At 30.2% G+C, this 20,212-nt stretch overlaps 1 protein-coding gene across 4 annotated transcripts in view; it reads left to right on the top strand.

Moving 5' to 3' along the window:
- The window catches only part of LOC129947624 (protein Tob1), a 132,973-nt gene that overhangs the window by 77,459 nt on the left and 35,302 nt on the right, over positions 1-20,212 (top strand). Inside the window, exon 3 of one of the 4 annotated variants that reach the window (XM_056058255.1) lies at positions 12,760-12,786. The gene's annotated coding sequence lies outside the window, so the exon portion shown is untranslated. Of the gene's footprint in view, positions 1-12,759; positions 12,787-17,881; positions 18,240-20,212 lie in introns of those variants that run through there. The other 3 variants (XM_056058258.1, XM_056058257.1, XM_056058256.1) reach the window with 3 other exon arrangements.

Here is a 20,212-nt window from a genome sequence, read left to right as displayed (position 1 = left end):
TGATTTGGTTGAGTGTACTAAAACATATTAATAAAAGTTTGACGTAAGCAAAATCACCCCCATATTGCACCCTAGAAATATTTGAACACATTATTCTACTGAATGAAGAAAAGAGACTCACCTTCAATTAAACGTTACGACAGAATAAAATATAAAAAAAAAATAAACAACAAAACCAAAATAAGTGGGAAGAAAAATAATATAATTGAAAACAGCCGGCAGGTGGAATTTGTATACAATACTATATATACTATACCTTACCTATATATAAATTTGTTTACCAAATTTTCAAGGCTATTCAAAACCCAAAGGCAGTGTCTGGGGAAGATGCCATTCTGTCACAGCTAATACGTAATCATCGTAATGAAATAATAATAATTCAGCTTCAGCTTGCTCTTCTCACAGCACAGTCAGCCTTACCTCATAGATGAGATACTTTTAGGTAGGTATTTATAAAAATGTAACTCAAACTCGGCCATCTTTAACGTTGGCGCAATCAGTTTTTGGTGGGGCTTTGGTTTGGATACAACAAGGGAGACTCTCGAAAATTCACAGTAGGGCGTCTGTTTGAATTAATTTGAAAAAAAAACTTAAACATTATGGTTCTAAACTAATTATGTACAAAGCTCCTAAAACCTAAGCGTTTAAAATCAAAAAATGTTATAAATGTTTACACGAGCTAAAAAGGAAATGGAAAAATAACCAAAATAAATATAATTTGGCTAATTTTAAAAATTCTTAACAAAGTGGAAGTGTTTCATAAACAGACAATTCCTTCAAATCTATAATCTCTATCTATAAAGATACACTGGTATTTTAAGAAGTGCGAATATTTTGTATTGTTCAGAAATTCTTTGACTTTTTTGCATCAAGAAATTTATTTTTAAATTCCTTTCATTGATTAAGCAATTTCGGGTTTTTTTCCCACTGTCTTGATAATTTAGTTATCTTTATTTATACAAAAAAGAAAACACTTACTCATCATAGCGACGGAGATGTACTGAACGTATGTACGTTCATAATACGTAAGTACTGAGCAATTTGTTGGTCACCTGATGAGGAATATACTATTACAAGAGCATTAAGCAGGCGCATTCTGGTGTGTTGTTTATTTTTATTGGGAGCTTTTATGACTATGGGGCCACAAGACATCAGACGTAAGATATAAGACGGACGACGACAACGTACTATCTGTCTGGCCTAACGTTAGAAAGGATGGTTCCTATAATCTTTTTAAGAAAAAAGTATCTTCTCATCATTTAGAGCAAGGAAATGTGTTTAATATCTCTATGTTGCCATCAATCACTTGAAAGGATATTGCGATAATAAATATATGTAGGTTCATAAATATAGATACATATGATGACACAGTGTTGTATTTGAAGTTTAAATTTAGAGTCGAAATTATTATTTATTTGAATGCACGATATTTATGAGCATTATCGGAAAAGTACGACTATATATTTTAGGAACGTTTATTTATGTAGGTAAGTAGGGCAAGTAGAAGGTAATGATTTTGTGTGTTAAAGAAAATTCGATATACATGTATTTTTTCTTGAAAAAATAAGTGACACTAAGTGATTTATTTTAGTTCTTTCAAAAGATGTTTAACGTAAAGAAATTGGATTAAATACAATTAGTTTGTAAGGCGTAAGAGACAAAATAAGTGTATGGGTAACTTTAAAAATGGAATAATATTTCCACACATATCAATAGTAAATTTAGATTTTACCCAAACTATGAATGAAGTAGAAGGCATTTTTACCAAAGGTGTATATCTGTATATCTACATTCTCAAAAAACTTTAAGTTTCAACGAAAAATATATAATGGATTATGGTACATAGATACTTGACTTATTTATTTTTGAATAGTTTAGTACAAAACTTAATAACTCTCAGGGAAAATTACAATAAAAGTATAGACACAAACAAAAATTAGCTTTTTTTAAAACTCTTCTAGATATAATAGTTGTTTGGCATAAGAAACTTTATAAAAACAAACTGATCCTTGAGTTTAAAGATTTGTAAATCTTAAACAGAATATTTTGTTAGTTTTTTTCTGCTACCAACACTTCTCAATCGTCTTCGTCTTTTGATTTTTGACAACATTTTGTTTGAGATGAAAAAAATTGAAGTCAATGAAAAGCTGAGTCTTCCATTTTTATATAAAGTTAACTGAATGTTAAAACCAATCTTTTTTATAAAATGAAATTAGTTTCAACTATCACTAATTTTTACTAACTGTAAGCAACCGTTTCTTCGATTTTTCTCAAAATTTAACCAGATGTCAAAAACGTTATTTTTCGTTCCATGAAATTATTAACTTCCCATAGGAAGTTATAGTAATGGGACTGATTTGTCAAATTAAAAATGTTTTCATTTTTCGACGTTTCAAGGTCCCTAGAGTTGAAATAAAAGATTTAAAGAAAGATTTCTGTGCGAGCGTAACTCAAGAACCAATGAATTAAATTTGGTATTATATATTTTAAAGTGGTAAAAAACAAATATATTTTTGGACAAAATTCAAATTAACGTTATATTTATAAATGAAAAAAAAAAACTAAAAAAAAATATTATTTACCTCGAACAAAACACGATTTTATATCTAAAACAATTTTTTGCAACGAAGAATAATGTTCTTAACATCAGGTTAATCTGGAAAAATCGAATTGACAGTTTTTTTTATAAAAAATAAAAACCTACAAGAGACATTACTCAAAGTTGGTAAAAATTGATTTTCGACTTAAACGTCTTTTCGAAAATTTAAGATAATGGCTTCTAACTAATTTTATCTCATATACTATTTTCAACATGCAGACAAATTTTAAGAAAAATCTAATTGACAGTTTTTTTTACAAAAAATAAAAAACCTAAACAAAAAAATTAATAAAAGTTGGTAAAAAATAATTTTCGACTCAGATGTCAACATTCTGTAAAATTTTGAGAAAAATCTAATTGACAGTTTTTTTTACAAAAAATAAAATACTAACAAAAAACAATACTAAAACTTGGTAAAAATTTACAAAAAATAGTACGCAAAATTGGTAGAAACTTCAAATTCATAAAATTTGTATTTATTTATAAGGAAATAAAAACTTTGCAGAAATGCTACTAAAATTGGTAAACATTGGTTTTCGACTAAAAATCTCGTTAACAACAAAATAATTTCGAAATCAAACTATTATATGCGAAATATTATAGGTAGTTTTTAAATTTTTAAGAATAATTCAACTGAGAACTGAGAACACGAAAATCTACAAACTTTATAGAAAGACAAATCGACAGACAGGATGGGAAGTTATCAGTGTGGGCCGCATCACAGCCTCTTTTTTTTTTGTTTTTTAAATTGATTTAGTAAACAAAAAACACCCACTCAAATTATTTGAAAGTCCTTTCTGCATCTTTCCCTATTGTGATTCTTGAAAAATTCTTGTTCACTAAAAGGCTGCCAGAAATTGTGCATTTTTATTTTTTGAAAAAAATCACAAACCTAATTTCTGGCGTATTTTGTTCTGTCGTAATATCTGGGAGCCTTCACTACTTTAAGTTTTGATTTTACCCAGTCACATACATACATATAATAACAATTATTAATTTCAAGTTGAGAAGGAACCTCCTTCACACATTTTTTTTTCAGAATTATACTCCCACAAAGCACGGGAACTAAGTCTTTTTTAATAAATCTTTCATTAGGCTTAGTTTTCGCGCATATGTTTCCCAGCACCAAAATCTATATTAAATGTATTGAAAAATCGATTTATATTGTTATATCCATGCTTATTTAATGGTTTATTCTAAAATTTTATTTAGAATTAGAATATTAAAAAAGCCGAATAAAAACATACAATTATATTTAACTAGACTTAATCTAAAAGGTCTAACCTCTAATAATAATCTATTAAGTTTAGGACTATTTTCACTTCTTTTTCAAATAAATGCAAATTCAATTTGAAAATTAGTAAATAATTTGATCTGAATTTTTGTTTGGAATGTAACGGATATTTAATAAACCTTTCGGATAATTTAAGATCGAAGATAAAATGTTAACAGTGATTAATATTTAAATAGTGCGATGGAAAATAATTCTATTTTGGAAGCAAACGTGAATTTTGTAAATCAATGGAAATCTCTGAGATTTCAGAAACATACAGTTATTTGTTTTTTTTTTTTAAATCTTTTTTTCTCTTTCAAAAACCAAGTTTTTCTATTTTTATCTTCCTTCATAACACGATTGTGTGTTAATTATATTACAATTAAAAAAGTAACTATACTCTTAGTAACTGCTTCATTTATAGTTTATTTAGTGTTAATTTATGTAAAGGGCCATTTTATACAACCCAAACACTTACTAAATAAAATATATAACAATTGATTTGTTGTTACAAACGCCAGTTATTTCACTCATCTTATCCCCAGTACGTGACTAAACTTATTAACATCAATTTGTTACGGTTACCATACAAAATTTTGTAGTTGGTTTTGAAAATAAAAAATAACTACATGGATAGTTTATATTTGATTTTAACAAACAATACAAACAAATCAAAATATTTACGATAATATTATTTTTTTTTATTACCAAAAACATTTTACTTATTGCAGTATGAATATATATGTATGTACAACGAAGCAATAACTTTTTAAAAGCGAAGAGAATGAGAGGTTTAATTTTAGCCTTGTTCCTCTAAAACAAATATGTATTCCAAAACATATATCCAACGAATATTAAAACAAGTATTCAAAATAACTAAATAATTCCTATTAAAAAGTTTACTTTTTTAAATTGTTTTTAAATGAATGAAAATAATTAGCTGTTTTAAAAATGCCCAGGACTCCTTTTATGTGTCTCGGGTTTTAGACAAACAAATACATTTATCATACCATAAATTTGTTTATGTTTATAACAAAAAGATATTTTTAACTAACAAAATGATTAATAACTGACAAAAATTAAGTCTTCCGGCAAAAATATTTTAATTTGTTTGAACTTGTCATTTCATTTGTTTGTTTCTTTGCTTTTTTTCTTATTTTTGTTTGTTAAATATTTTGACAATTTTTAATTTAATTATAATCATCAACTGTGTCCAATGCAGTTTTCGCAAATATTTAAATAGTGACGGGTTAGTTATTATCTACAAAAATCCTCTCACAAGGTAAGCAATCTTGTTTTTTTTTAATTCAATTATAAGTCATTTCCTATATTTGCTTTATTTCCAATCGAAATCTTGACAGAATGTCAGTATAATGCTTCCGCAAAATCAAATGAGCCCCTTTACACTTGAACAACGTTAGGAAATCTCTTGAAAAGAAGATGTTGCCAAAATGAAGCAATGCTCCTACACAAGTTTGCAAAAAAAGTTTGTGAGGAGTTTGTGGTCTCCGTCTTCGTTGTTGTCGTATTGAGCGAGTATTGCCTCTTGTGAGGATTTGACAAATCCTTCAAGAGAAATTCTTGTCATGCAAAGTGCTTTCTAAAATTAGCCGTTCGAATTCGCCTTGAAACGCCATCCCTGAAAATATTATTCAAACACAGGAATGATTGGGAGTTCTAAGTCACTAGACCTTAGTTCTTAACAGACTTTTGCGCCAGCTAATTTAGTAATTTCAAATAGGAAATTATTGTAATGGGTCCGATTTGTCAAATTGAAAATTTTAAAATTTCTCGACGTTTCAAGGTCCCTAGAGTCGAAATAAAAGATTTTTAGAAAGATGTCTGTGAGTGCGTGTGTGTACCTTCGTACGTCCGTAAGTTCGCGACGTTTTTTAGTCGTCCATAGCTCAAGAACCAGAAGAAATATCGACTTCAAATAAATTTTGTTATACAGCTAATAAGGCAGAAAGATGCAGAAAGGGCTCTCAAGAAAATTGCATGGTTGGTTTTTTTACCATAGCAATTTAAAAAAAGGTACAAATTTTGGTTAACCCTAAATATCTCACGAACCAAAAACGCTAGAGATTTCAATTAAATTGTATATCATGTATTGATACCAAACACGTATATTTTTTGAAAAAATACAATTAACGGTTATTTTTTATAAATCAACAAAACTGAAAAAAAAATTTGTCACCTCGAAAACTTTACGAATGCAAAATGATTTTATCTCCAAAACAATTGTGTGCAACAAAAAATAACGTTTTGTAACATCTGGTAAGATTTTGATAAAAATCGAATTGACAGATTTCTTATAAAAAATAGAAATCTAAAAAAACATTACTCAAAGTTGGCAAAAATTGAATTTCTACTCGAATATCTTTTCAAAACTATATGGCTTCAAACTTATTTAAACTTATAAGAAATATAGTTTTCAACATTCCAAAAAATTTTGATAAAAACGAATTAACAGTTTTTTTTACAAAAAATTTAATAAAAGTTGGTAAAAATTGATTTTCTACTTAAATATCATTCAAAACTATGAAATATTGGGTTTAAACTACTTTATCTTTTAAATAATGTTATTGTCAACATTCATTAAAATTTTGAGAAGAATCTAATTGACAGTTTTTTTTGCAAAAAATAAAAACCCAACAAAAAAACAATACTAAAATTTTTTAAAAATTTACTTTCGACTCAAATATCTTTTCAAAAATTAAAAATATTGTCTTCCGACTTTTTTTATTTCACAGAAAATATTGTTTCCGATATTCAGTAGTTTTTTTTTATAAAAATCCAACAGTCCTTTTTTTCATAAAAAAATAAAATCTACAGAAAATAGTGTGCAAACTTGGTAAAAATGGAAAATGAAAAATGAAAAAAAAATTAAAATTTTTAAGAATATATTCAACTAACAACTTTTCAAACCCAACACGAAAACCTACAACCTTTTAAGCCAGACAATCCGACAGACGGGATGAGAAGTTATCAGTGTGGGTCGCATCCCAGCCTCTTTTGTAATACTGCACACAGGCACGTAGACAGGGAAGGTGGGGTAGATAAGGAGAAAAATTGCAAAATAAAAGTAACAATAAATTAAATATGTACTCGTATATGATTTTAGAATAATACAAACCACAACATTTTTAACAGCGATCAATTCACTGGTCAAAAGAAGTTCTGAACTCTCTTTAGAAGACCAAAGAAAATGCTGAAGATTTTTTCAGAGAAGCTTTTCAATATGCATCGCAAATTGCTAAGGGCTTTTTTGTAGTTGAATTAAGAGTAAAAAGAACTTCATTGAAACAAACAACGCGTTCCAATTTAGAAAGTGTATGTCTATTAATTCTTCGCACTGATTCATTAATACAAAATCTTACGGACAGATTCATGGAAATGCTTCCAATGACCACACCTCGTGTTAAAAGAACCTTTTCAACTCTAAAAAGGATTAAAATAGTGACCTGAAGCGTTATGGGTAACGCAAGATTAAGTTTACTTGATATGTTATCCGTTCATTAGGATATTAATGTGGATCCAGATAATGTAATTGATCTCATGTCAAAAAGAAAATCAAGACGTCCTTTGGTCTGAAAAAATGTGTGCATATAAAGTAATTTAAGTATATTTTATTTTGAATACATATAAATTAAAAACTAATACAAATCTATAACTGTTCAAACTGTTTTTTTTGTGTTTCAAGAATTCCTCTAAAAATTCCCGAAAAAACACAATCCTGGCAACGCACTTCTAGCAGACGAGAAAATGAAACTCATTTCACAAACAAATTCAAGGACATCACAGTCTTACGAAACGAATATTTAAGCATAACATGTTATTATAGTTTTGCTTTTTCTTATCATTTTTAAATTCTCAGGATATTTTCTTTTTTTTTAAACTCTCATGTACACTTAACATTTAGCAATGATTTTGTCTTATCGAAGAAAACCTACCCTTGAACAAGTTCACATGTTAAAGAACAAAAAAATAAAATTCTCCAAGCTGATTTTTCAATATTAATTACCCCATTGTTCATAAGATACCACAACTTTGGTGATATTTAGACATACCCATACCATATAGATACTTTAGGGCTTTTTTGCACACATGGCCCTCGCTACCGCACAATGCCGCCGCACCAGAAAACAACTACACGAAAATAGATAGCGTTTGATAAATAAAACAATTAATTTTATAGGATCTTATAAGGTGACAACCGCGTCTTTATAAAACTTCTCATATGTAATTGGTGTGAATTGTTAAACCATTTGTAACTTATATTTGATTATGTGAAATATTTAGGCACAATGTAAACCTTGACATGTGATTTGAATATTACATGTGCTTGTTTATTTAGGTAGCAGCATTAAGGTTTTGTGTATTAGTTTTAAAATTCTTAAAAAAAAGTTATAAAACAATCAAATGTGATTCCTTTTAAAACAATTAAAAACCTTCACAAATACGCTTTTTACTACTGATAAGATAATGTTTTAAACTTTCGCTTTCTAACCATGATGCAAATTTTGCATTTGCTTAATATTATGAGTTTGGTTGTCATGCTGATATTATTTTAAAAAGTTTGTTTAATGTTTTTCATTTCTTTTAAACAATTTATTTATACTTACCTTGACAACTTAATATAAAACATTTTCAAATTTTAAAATACTTTTGTACATTTTTATTATGTATTTGTTTTTTTTTTTCTAAACTTACCACCTTCAGAAATCAAAAGAACTAAACTACAACATTTCTATTAATCATACGAATTTCTTCCATTTGTTTAACTATGAAATATTATTCACAGTTGTTTAAGCATTTATGTATTTATCAAATGCAAAAATAGAAACGCAATTTATCATCACATTACCATCCATATCTTCACTTTCATGGGAAAACTTTTCAAAAGTTTTAATAACTTAAAGTGTGGCAAAAACATTTAATCACAATTTTTCTTTTTGTTTCTTTGTTTTTTTTCGAAGCATCATCATTTTTAAAAGTGTTAATATGACAAGGATATTTCTACTCTTGACTATTTCTATGGAAAATAATTTCTCAAAGTCAAGATGAAAACAAAAATAGTATACGTATATGTTGCGTGGAAAAGATGAAGGCACTTTTCTTAATTTCTGGTTCAGGCAAAAAAGATAAGAATTATTTTTCTGAGAAATCCCAAAAATCAATAAACTTATACAAGAAAAGTCGGTAAAAATTTTCATGCAAAATGACAGAACAAGCTTTTTTCAAGATAACAACATAAAAGTAAATAATAGACTACTCGATTTAAGAGAAGTTAAAAGATTGTAAATAATATTTTTTTCTTTATTTAAGAAGGAAAATCTGAGAAACGTGGTTTTAAGGGGACAGCTAAAGGTTATGTTTGGAAGGAATTTAGTAGGTATTTTTCTTTATCTGAGGTTCTTATAAAAATAAAGATCCTTAAATCAGATTTTAATCACAAAAACTTTCAAACCAAACAAAAGTGTATCTCCATTTTAAATTAGATAAATTATAATTTTTAACTTTGTTAAGTCTAAATAACAACTGCCACTCGTTTTAATTCAAATTTTATAAAAGGCCTGGTTTTGTTTTGCAAACAATTAGAATTAAAAGACATCGCGATGATAGGATAAGAAAAAAGGATTCTCAAAATTCTGTTTGTTTTTGAAGCTTTCTATTACAAATTAAGATTTGAATCTATTAACAATTGTTTATAGTAATTCAATATATACGAATGTAAGTAATTTCTTCTGATGTAATTCATTTTACAAACTTTTTTACTCCATTCATTCTATCCATTTATTTATTATTTTGAAAAGCATATACATTTTAGCTATAAAGATGCTATCTAGGTACATATGTATGTATCCGTTGCTCGTAAACAGAACAAGGCCAATTCCATTTTGTTTCGATATTATGTTACAATTTAAAATACCGATAAAACTTAATGTCAGATTTTTTTTATTTTTACCCGCTCCAAACTGTCCGAAATTGTATAATCTCTTAGATTTTGACTTTTTATATATTAATTTTGTTTGTATATTGTGCTCTCAATCTAGGGACTATGAATACCCTTATAATGACTAGGCACACCGCTAGAAATTCGGAAAGGAGAATGCACACTGGTTTTGAATATCTGCGAATTGTAATGAGTGAGAAATATGAACCTGATAAAGCACTGCACATTCGTGTAGTGCGGCTAAAGAAAGAATACCTGTACTTGGGAGTCCATCCGAAAATGTCGTAGTAAAATAACCATCGTCTATGTTGTTTGTTTCTATCCAAAAACTCAAGTATTTTTTTGGGGTATCAGCCCAAATATAATTCTTGTATCGTTGAAGAACCTCTAAACACTTGGTTGCATTTTCAGGAATGTCAAATATGTGATCACTCCGCAAGAGATGGATTATTGTGCACTCACCTTCTCTTTTGAGACAGTTGAAGGCATTTAGTTTTCAAATCATTAAATTATACACGGTTTTTGATTCCCTATTGGAAAATGGTGTCAAGATCGGAATTTAATGAGTCTATCAGACGCTGCCGTTGGTAGTCCAAATCCGTAGGACCAGGATGAAAATTTAGAAAGAAATATGAAAAGCTGAGGATACTGTCATCAGCAATAAAGTGGTTAAAAAGTTTAAGATAAAATATCATTAAAAAAAAAAACAGTTTCGGAGACATCTGGGATACGAAACTGATAACTTCTTATCCCGTCTGTTGATTTCTTTTAAACTTTAACAAAATATTATTAACACTAGACAGAAATCATTGTTAAATCAATACCTTCATTTAATCACGAGCTATCGAGAATCAAACATCAATTTTTACCAATTTTGACTTTTGGATTTTTATTAAAATTTAACTAAATGTTGAAAAGAAATACTTTTTATAAGATGAAATTATTTTAAAGCTAGCACATAATTATTTATTCACTAACTAAGTTTTCTCAAAATCTTACCAGATGTCAAAAACGCTTTTTTTCGTTGCAAAATCTTATGATGATGATCTTAAAATATTCAAAATAACAAATGTTTGTTGATTCATAAAAAAATGATTAGGTGAATTATACTAGCTTAGTATCACGTCACATTTTATTATATGAAATTCAACTGAAGTCGTTAGCGTTATTGGTTCGTGAGATATTTTGGATCAAACAAAATTGTTTATTTTTTTTTAATTGATATAGAAAAAACAACGTCGACTTAATTTTTTTAAAGTCTTTTCTGAATCTTTCTGTGTTGTTATCTGTGTAAAAAAAAAAGATTTAAAATCTGTATTTCTACAGCTTCCCCGAAGTACGTAAAACGTTGACAAATCGATTACAATAACGTCAAAATTTTTTCAATTTTCATCACGGAATATAACACTTTTTCAAATCTCAGAGTCTTAGATTATTATTTTCCTAAGAAATTGGTATATGACTTTTTTTCGTCCTTCGTTTCATAACTTAAATTCGTTACTGATTCCACTGTTTTTTAGATGATCTGGAAAAATTACTTCCTTATCTGAAACTTTCGCAACTTAGCCGCTTATAATAGTAGAATGTTGGTTTACGGCTTGTTCGAACGCACGTTATTTAAGGTTTTCGTTATGACAAGTTCAGTGTCAACAATGCAGTGGAAAAAGGCAGAGCGCGTTCGCCGTGGAGGCCCTACTTTTCTTTCAGCCGTTCGATTAACGCAATTCAGCGTGCTTTCAGAAACCATTTCAATATCGCACCTGCAGGTCGTGTGCCTGATCGGAAATCGATTTGTTTGTGGGTGGACACGTTCAGGGATACCGGTAGTGTTCAGAAAAAACATAATGGACCTTCAAGAACCGTAAGGACGACAGAAAACGCATTCGGCTGCTTTAGGGATTTCGGAGGCGGTGAGACGAATTCTTCATGAGGAACTTTAGTTTCACCCATAAAAATTAGCAGCATTGCAACAACTTAATCCACGCGATTATGTTGCGCGAAAAAATGCATTTGAAGCCTCCCTCGAAAACTTGCCTCCCGACGCCCTTGTTTTATTTAGTGACGAGGCTCATTTCGATATTTCAAGATGTGTAAACAAACAAAACATAGAACTTCATGAGCAGCCTCTGCATACAGAACGTGTGACTGTTTGGTGTGCATTATCTAGAATAGGCATTATTGTCCCATGGTTCTTTAAAGAGAATGAAAGAGCAGTTACGGTCAATTCTGAACGTTATTTCAGCATGATTGTGGATTTTTTTCTGCCCAAACTTGAAGAAATGAATGTAGGATAAGTGTGAATTCAACAGCATGGCACCACAGCTCGCACGGCAAGAAGTTCAATGAATATTTTGCTTGAACACTTCCCCGAACGGCTCATCGCTCTTAGAGGCGATCTTCAGTGGCCAGCATGATCGCCAGATTTAGACCCATGTGAATAAGGGCTACCCTAAATCGTTGGTATACACTGATCGTCAAAAGACCCTTCGTCATCAGACCGACATAAGCATAGATATACTGGAAAAAGTGGAAATCAATTTCAAATTCCGACTATCTCAGTGCATTGATGAGAACGTTGGACACATTCGACACGTCGTTTTTAAAACCGAATAAAATAAAACTTTAAATGTACTTCTATACACAGAAAAAAAAATTAAACCAATATTGCCAATACTTTTTGTGTTATGATTTTTTAAAATAAGGAAGTAACCACGCCCCGCCCTGTAGTATAAAATTTTATGAGGTACAAATATTTATAAGACAATACAAAATTTCGAGAAAATATGCATGCGACCCTATTGTGCACGTAATTTTAATTTCTACTCATTTAATAAGTTTTGCAAAAGCTTTAATCATATAAATAATAAAATCAATTTATTCTAATAACCTTACACATAATTAACTTTTAATTATGTCTTTTTGTTCTTGCAGGTTACCATTGGATAGCAAATAATTTATGTAAGTTTTTTACCTATTTATTATTCTTCAAGCACACTGACCTATTTTTAAAACTAAATTGCCTTGTTTTCTATAATTATTGTGTTTTTTACTTAATTCTGATTAATGTGTGTATTCATAAGTATGTGTAGAAATCCAAGGATTTCCAAAGGGCTCTTATAGCTTAATGTATTCCACCCTTCTTAACTGTATACATATATATTTATGTTTTCAACCCCCTTTTAATTGACCTTTGAATTATTTTGTTGGTTTCTTTTTTATTTCTAGGCTCTTTGTACTAAGTGAGATATTAGATAGATATAATGTTCGAATTATTTTAGAACTATACAGCAGAAAATTACAAACATGTACATAGATCTGTATATAAAGGCATTTTTTATCTCCTTACTTCATTTTACTTTTTTAGGTTTTATTTGATTTACATAGAAAATGGCAAATACAAAAAAATAACAAAACATTCTAATCAACTGCAGAGCAATTTTTCATTGAAAAAAAAATTGTTTTAACAATCGTATAGCTGAATAGGTATTGGTTTGGTTAGGTACCTTTACCTATCCAGATTTCAGCTCTCTGATATTAAAATCGATTTCTTACTGTACTAGAAATAAATTGGGCACAAAACTTGGGGTGGTATAGGTATAACTTTATTCTAATTTCGTCCTGCAGCCTCTGCTATATTTATTTCGGTTAAAATAATTTCAAGCATAAAATAACAGCTGTACCTTCTGTGTTATTTATGCGGATAGAAAATTATATCGCTACTGCCTCAACATCAACATCTTGTGCTGACGACGACGACGACGACGAGTTGAAAAAAGCAGGCGCAAAATTTTGAAACATAGCCAGCGAGAATGTAGGTTGGTGGAACATATTGTAAAATCAATAGAGTGTACCTATTGTTAGTAAACTCAAATCGTACATCATCATACCCTTAGCTTTTTTACCGACGATAAGAGAATACAGTTTTTTGTTAATGAAGTTCTTAAGCAGTGTTGCCAACTAAATGCAAAATAAATAATAATAAATAATAAAATATGAAACAGACTATTATTTTACTGTTAAAACGTAGTCCTTTGCTTTTGAAGTTGATCGGAATTTGTAATTTAGGGCTTTATTTTTAGACAGATTTTATTGAATTAATGTAAAATTTACATTACACACTAAAAATGTTTAAAAGAAATCATTAGAGCATAGCAATTGCCGTCTGCCAGACGACAACAAAACACAATGATTGTAAAATGCCCTCAATATAATTACTTTTAAATATTAAAAAAATAGAAACACAATCAAAAGTTATCGTTCATTATAGCACTTCTATATCTAAGCGTAGTTTCGCAAAATTCGTTAAGATTGACGACATTAATTTCATTCAATAAACTTATCACTTCATCTTCCTATAGAAAGTCTATTTTGAATACATTCCTTTCTCTAGGAATGGGGCATTTTCCCAATGGACAATATCCTCTCTTTCTGATAGGTTGCATATATTACACTCTAGGGGAAAATCAGGTCTGTGTGGAATGAAATTTCAATCTATTACTTCACTACGTAGTCTGACCATCACAGAAATCACACGGACATTATTGGAATCCTTAAAAAAGTTGTTCTCTGCAAGGTTATGATTTAATCTGCTGTAAGTTGTTCTGTACAACGAATTAGACGCTTCAGCAATATGTTTAGCCCTACATTTCTCATCTACCTTTAAAATGACTTCATACAAGAAGTTTTTAGCGGTTTTTAGGTCCTCGATGGAACATTTAACATTTAACATTCCTCAGCAAGATCTTGCCACTCTCGATACCAACTGTCTTGATCTTGTATGGCTTTTATGGCCACTTTTTTCACGACCCGTGAATCATTCATTTGAAAAACTTCAAATAAAAAGTCCTCTTGCAACTTCAATGTTTTTATAAACAAAGGAGAGAGATTGTTTCCAGCATTATTACGTAGTTTCGCGTATTTTTCGGCAAATGATATATTATTTTTATAAAGTGCGTTAGGAGTTTTTCAACCGAATTGTACTTTTTACATCCCCATACCTGCGATCCATATAAACGTATGCTCTCAGCTACTGCTTCAAATACTTTAAACTTGGTACTATGTGCTATACACTTATTTATGAAGCATTGTTTCCAGGTCATATTAATAGCAGTTTCCCCCTTAACCAATTTCTCCTTCAAGTGTTTATCCATATTTAAATTATTTGTTGCATCATTTTTCATTTGATGCATTACGTCCACCACCACTTTTAGCAACCATAACCTTGGATTTATCTATATGTACTATTAAATTCCATAGCTGACAATACTGGTAAACCCTGTTAATCATGAGCTGCAGAGTTTCCGGTGATTGCGCAAACATGACTATATCATCTGCAAACGGAAGTGCTCCACCCACCCGGCAGGAAGTCTAAAAGGTCATCAATGAATAATGCAAACAAGGTAGGGCTTAATATACAACCTTGTCTCCATCCCGATGAGGTTTTAAACCAGTCTGAGAGTTCTTCAACTGTTCATACAGCCGCCCTTGTTCCTCTATATAGGTGTTCAAGAACGCGACCAAATTTCAATGATATCCCAAGGCTATACAGCTTATAGAATAGTGCACCTCTATCATTTGTTTCAAGAAATTCTCTGCCAAGCTCCTGAATATAAAAACATTATCTATTGCTGAATATCATGGTCTAAATCCAACCTGGAACTCCCTCAGAAAGTTTCCGGTCTCAATCCAACTAACAACGCTTATGCATCATCGTTGTAAATATCTTGTAAGATGCATTTAAAAAGGATATCCTTCTGTAGTTAGCTGCATCAAATAACGATCCTTTTTTGTGGATTTGAAATATAATAGAAATTCATCTGGCGTCAATTCTCCCTCCAAAACTGTATTGAAAAGTTTTATAAGGTGCTCTTTGAGCATGTCAGTCCCATATTTAAAAAAATTCAACTGGAATACCATTCGGTCCGGCTGCTTTTCCATCTTTAAGCGTCTTCAGCGTTTCTTCCAACCCATTTAATGTAAATGCAAAGTCCAGAGAGTCGACTACGAATCCAGGTGCTGCGAACTGCAGTCTCACAAAGCCCTTTAAACTTCTTATTGGCCTCTATATAAAAACCCTTAAACATAAACTTTGGGTGGTGTTACGGAAGATTCTCAACCACGCAAATGATCTTTTACAAGCTTTTAGACATTCTTTGTCAAACCAGGGTTCTTTTTTTGTATTTTCTTTCTTTTGGTTGAGTCCTTCCTGTGGGTATGAGGCTTTCACAATCCGTTCTAAGAGCGAAAAGTCCTCGATTTGATGTGATTGGAGTTGCAAGTCTAGAAATCGTTGATACTCCTGAGCCTTAGCCTCTTTCCATTTCAGTTTGGGCAGGAGCCTCATAAAGGTTATTTCCTCATCATGCTTACTTTGGAGTTGTAGTTTCACAACAACAGGAAGGTGGTCTAAATATGATACTTCACTAATCTCAAAATCTATCACGAACGGTTCCCAATCTTCTCCTATGAGAGAATAATCGACCACTGATGTCCCTTGGCCGCCCACAAACGTTAAATGTCCTGAAGAGTCGCCTGCACTGGTTCATAGAACCATCGCGGCGGCCATTTGTATGAGCCGTTATTTTGATCTATATACAATTGAACCATACATAATACAAAAAATGTGCAATCATTTATTCAAAATCAACATCGGCCCTTAAAATTTAACCACCACCTTAATATAAACACTCTACATTGGCTTAAAAATCAAATTGGAAGTCATTTGATACTTGATAAAGTGTAACCCTGAATTGGATCATAAAATCTCAAATTGTGTACTAAATCTAAAATTTCCTAAGAAACTAAGTACCTAAATTAAAAAAAATAAATAGTCAGCTTTTAGTTGAACATTCTGGCAATGTCCTTAATTCACTGTTGATTTTGGAACTTAGCCAAACCTAAAATGAAGGCCATTTACTATGTTTGCAGTTTAAACAGAAGAAGAAGAAAAAAATAGAAACCCATTGATAAAATACACATACCCACACCTTTTTGGAGCCACTGCACTTTAGGAAAACCATAACACAGCACAAAATATCAATGGATTATGACCATCCTTTGACGTCGTCATCGTCGTAGTTAGTCGTATTCGTAGTCGTTGTTGTTGGTCGTATAGTTATACTGCCACTGGACCATGCTAATGTAAGCCTCATCATGCTTATACAATGTCTTCATGGAACAACCAGAAAACCACTGTACCATCATCAGCATCATCATCATCGTCCTTCATATTATCTTTGTCCAATTTTTATTGGCTAACCGATAGTTTTTAATTATTTTTCATTTTTATTTTTTTTTTACTACAAACCGCACATCTCTCTACTGAGGAGACCAAGTAAAATAGTATTCAAGTCAAGAGAGAGAAACGTCTTTTCGAGAGTAGGTACTACATAGAATCAGAAAGCTGTACATAATATTAGTTACCCTTTTCCTACATAAACAGAAACTCACGGAGGATATAAATGGTAAGGGAAATCGATAAAGCCGAAGCTGTTAACCTACTTTTCAACATTGCTCCACACGAAGCGAAACACTCCAGTAAAGAAATGTGTATATAAGAGTGAGCCTGCTGATGTGTATATAGTAGTATCTGTGTGCCGAAAAAAGGACTCGGAATACTGCAAATATTTATTTTCACTTACTCTTAAGAATTTTTTTTTTTCAAATTTTAATCTGCCTCCTTTAAGTACAAATCTTAATTTTAATCCATTAAAATGCAAATTTAAGCAAACTTTTAAGGAGCGTTTTCGAGATAATAAACAAAAACGTTTTTAATTTTGACACATATTTATGGTTGTATGTTTTTCGTATGTGTGTGTATACGTACATCTAAACAAAAAAAAATAAAAAATATGAGCTTATTTCACCTGCTGAATTTTTGAAATAAACACAAAAATAGGAATAAAGTTCTTCAGAGGATGATGTGCGATGGTGTTGGCATTACTTTTGTGTAGGTATACGCAAACTCACTAGGTCAGTAGTGTTGGTATTTTTGAAGGATTTGTTGGGGAAAGTATCCTTTACGCTCTCTACAGTGACTGCAGTCGAGTAGATATTGTCGTCGTCGGTCTGACGTCTGAGCTGAGCTGAGCCAAGCCATTTCAATCTGCTGAAGCACAGTTGTTGGCACAATTTCAGTTAAGTAACGTGGCACTTTCTAACATTTGCATATCGAACGAAATGGCTTTCATATCGCGTCGGCAAAAAGTCCTCATTTCGAAGGAAACCATCAGCTGATTTGTACGTGTGCGTGCGTTTGTATCTACCTATATAAAATGTAAAACTACCGAAATAGAAATATGTGTTAAACAAAAAAAAAGAATATAAATGTGTTTATAATGCGTAAAATTCCTAAAGAAACCAAGTGATATTGATATAATACATAGATACATACATATTTTTGAAATTTGAAAGTAAGAACACTTTAAAAGGACTGTTTTCTATTATTTATATGTACCTAAATGTTAAAGTTTTAATGTGCTATCTCTGTGTAACAAACAAAATTTTGTTTTTTTCTTAAGCCATCTTTATGGAATATAAGATTGTGTAAAAGGATACAATTTTTGAATCTTAAAGCTTAAGGAGTGGTCTACATTTTTATTATTGCTTTAATAAACCTAAAGCATGACGCAGATTTCATTGGCTTCGATTCTGATTCCTTTTCATGGGTTTGCAAATATAAAAGTAAATAAGACGTAGTTACTATAAAAGAAACTACGCACTCGTAAAAAATAGAACCCTTTGAGGCCATCAAAATCATCGACATCTCACTCACTTTTTATCTGAATTTGGATTTCTTACATATATTTCTTGACTATTTTCGTATCCATTTTTGTTTTGCCTTTAAGACTATATTTAATGTATCATAGAACTTTAAGTACTGGTATACTTTTAGAGGTATCTAGTTTTCATTTTTTATATAGGCCAAAGAGTGCTCTACAGTATAGTATTCTATTATTTTGGTGTGTGTTGTAAGGATACTTTCTACCTCTTGAATTTGTTTTTTTTTTTGTTTTTAAGTCGGTACCTATTTCTATTTTTAGAATTTAGTTGGGAAAATTGTTTGATAGACGACAAATAAGTGAGTTTTATGTAACAATGTAAACAGAATAAATATAGTATCTAAAATTGTATACCTATTTCAAAAGTGAATAAAGATTTTAAGAGTCCAAATGTGTTTATGTAATAAATGTACTCATGTAATTTTTAATCTGACAAAATTCTTAAACCATAACTGACTATTTGCAAGAGATTGCACTAAAATTTCCATTTTATGAAGGAAAAACTTTAAACTTATAAGAATAAAGAAATACTAAATCAGTGTTTTCTATTTTCTTTAAGGCAGGATAACGTATTAAATGTATCACATTTAGACAGCAGTTTTGAAGCCATTTTATTTTGGTTTCTTAATCATAAATATATCACATACAACATAAACAATAAAATACAAAAGTGTATTTTCGAATTGCAATAAAGCAAGCAAAATGTGTATGCGCTTAGTGCAATCAACTAAAAACGATTTTAACTTTCATTTGAAAAAGTGCAATTAATGTCCAAGAAAATGAGGGGTGATTCCAAATGATAAGTGTTATTTCAATACATTTTCCGTATTGATATCTACTCTATGGTCAACTTTACGGTATCTGCGAAATGAAATAATTGTGATGAACTTAAGCATAGGAAATTTTTCAAAGCTAATTGGCCCTTCAATAATCATATTAAAAATAAATTGGAGTGATACTAAGTTATGATGTGAACTTTTGAAATGGCGATACTTTTTTATTAACGTTATTGCTTTTTCCAATTATAAGGACTTCGTTCAGATTTATTAAATTCAACCAAACCCGGATCCTTAAACCACAACAGATATAACCCGAACTCATTTGTTAATAAACATTGGAATTAAAAACTCATTATTGAAAAGTAAGCTTTTAACTTTAATTTATGATCTGAGCAGTATAACGATACAAGCATATTAAATAACCTTTGAGGACAGACCTTGAGTTCAAATCAACATTTATTAAACAGTTTCAGACTCAAGATACTTATAAACTTAGGCTGTTCATCTCTTAGCTCTAAATCACGAACATAAATTTACAAAAGTTGGAACTTAAATGGACACAAAAGTGTCAGTTATCTTAAATAAAAATACAAGAAAACTTAGTTTTCATCGTTCAGCATATGTTTAAATATCACCTTATATTTAGTATAATATACATACATATATATTGTTCTCCCGCACTTAATCGTGATGTCATTTTTAAATGTAAAATTTAAAATTGTTCTATTTAAAAAACGTGACAAATCTTAATTTTAACAATCAATGCACCATTATTTGTTCTTTTTTAGAGAAAAACATGTTTATTTTTCTTAAATAAATGTTTCT

The sequence above is a fragment of the Eupeodes corollae genome, chromosome 2 (genome assembly GCF_945859685.1).
Source record: "Eupeodes corollae chromosome 2, idEupCoro1.1, whole genome shotgun sequence".
Lineage (NCBI taxonomy): Eukaryota > Metazoa > Arthropoda > Insecta > Diptera > Syrphidae > Eupeodes > Eupeodes corollae.
The sequence above is the reverse complement of the archived record's forward strand: the minus strand, read 5'-3'. Positions and strand labels throughout refer to the sequence as shown.